Source organism: Brassica oleracea, chromosome C7 (assembly GCF_000695525.1).
Source record: "Brassica oleracea var. oleracea cultivar TO1000 chromosome C7, BOL, whole genome shotgun sequence".
Lineage (NCBI taxonomy): Eukaryota > Viridiplantae > Streptophyta > Magnoliopsida > Brassicales > Brassicaceae > Brassica > Brassica oleracea.
In genome coordinates, this window is record NC_027754.1 from 14000879 (window position 1) to 14002710 (window position 1832).

Genomic DNA, 1832 nt, shown 5'->3' on the forward strand with positions numbered 1-1832 from the left:
ACCGCGGATAGTAAGCTTCAGGGTCATATGCCTGTGGAGGCACATACGGATCGGCATATTGGCTATCAGGCACATTCTCTTGGCCGGATGCAGTGCCGGAAGTAGAAGCCGATGGATCCGACTGTGGAAGAAAGTTACTCGCGTAAGAGTTTCTAGGCGTAAGGTTCCTAATTCTCTGTCTACCGCTAGCCATAGCAATATCGTCAATCTGAAAAAACAAACATAAAAGATACATGGTTATAAACAATTCAAATTTATTATATAAATATAATCTAAACCTATTCTAATTTGATCATAATCTAACTCCATCCTAATATAATTACATCCTAAACTAATTCCAAACCTAAACTAATTCCAAACCTAAACTAACTAACCACCTAAATCTTAAAAAAAAAACCTAGAGAGAGATGGGAGGTCGTTGTTAGAGAGAGGGTAATGAGCAACTAAATGGCTTCGCGAGGTCTGCGTATATATAGAGTTTTGCTGTTAGTCGTAAATTCGTTGTAAATGTATGACCAATGAGAGACGAGCAGTCGTAAATAAGTCGTAAGTTTACGACTAATGGGGGACCAAGATTAATAACGACCAATGAGAGACTACTTTCTTTCTTTTTTACGACCAATCAAATACTAGTGGTCATAAATAAGTTGTACATTTACGACCAATAAGGGACGCAGTCTTTACGACTAATTAGGGACTACCGTTGAAAATTTGAATAAAAAAAGAAGAGAAGAAAGATACCTAGAAACACAGGTGGAAAGAGACAAAGCGAAACCTACGTAAAACATACGTAAGTCTCGCCTTGTCTCCAACTACATGTTTTCTAGGATCTTTCTTCTCCTTCTTTTTTTATTCAAATCTTTATGAGGAAATTGGTTTGGAATTGTGTTTGATTTGGGGAGCAAACTGGTGAGCTTTTATAGGAAACTGCCGGAGGCTTTACGACTAATAAGCGTCGTCTCGTTTTCATTTAGTCGTAAATTAGAAGTAGGTAACGACTAATTAGCTTCGTTATCTTTTAGACTAGTTGTAACGGAGCCGTAATTTTCGACTACTTAGCTTCGATACCTTTTATATTAGTCAAATATTAGTAGTAGTTAACGACTACTTAGCTTCGTTATCTTTTAGACTAGTTGTAACGGAGCCGTAATTTTCGACTACTTAGCTTCGATACCTTTTATATTAGTCAAATATTAGTAGTAGTTAACGACTACTTAGCTTCGTTATCTTTTAGACTAGTTGTAACGGAGCCGTAATTTTCGACTACTTAGCTTCGATACCTTTTATATTAGTCAAATATTAGTAGTAGTTAACGACTACTTAGCTTCGTTATCTTTTAGACTAGTCGTAAGAGAGTAGTAATTTACGACTACTTAGCTTTGTTATCTTTTAGACTAGTCGTAAAAGAGTCGTAATTTACGACTAATTAGCTTCGATTTTTGTTTTAACCCTAAAACCGAAACCCCAAACCCCAAATCACAAACATCATAAGTTATACACTTCCAAACCCCAAACCACAAACCTCAAACATCCTAATTGAACAAACATGATCGGATAAGTTATATAAATATTATATGTAATACAAAGTGTTTAATAATACAATAGAAACTCGATCACTCATCATCAGAAACATCATCCACTTCATCGTTTTTTTAAAATTCATCTTCGTGGGCTTCGTCTGTTGCATCGTCTGGAATTTCTTCATATCCCTGGTTGTATGGATCAACAAGTAAGATATCATTTGTAGCTTGCTCTGGTACTTCTACTTCATTTACGGTATCTTCTTGTAAAGGTGGTTGTTCATCAGTCAAGACTCGACCCCGAGGTGTAAC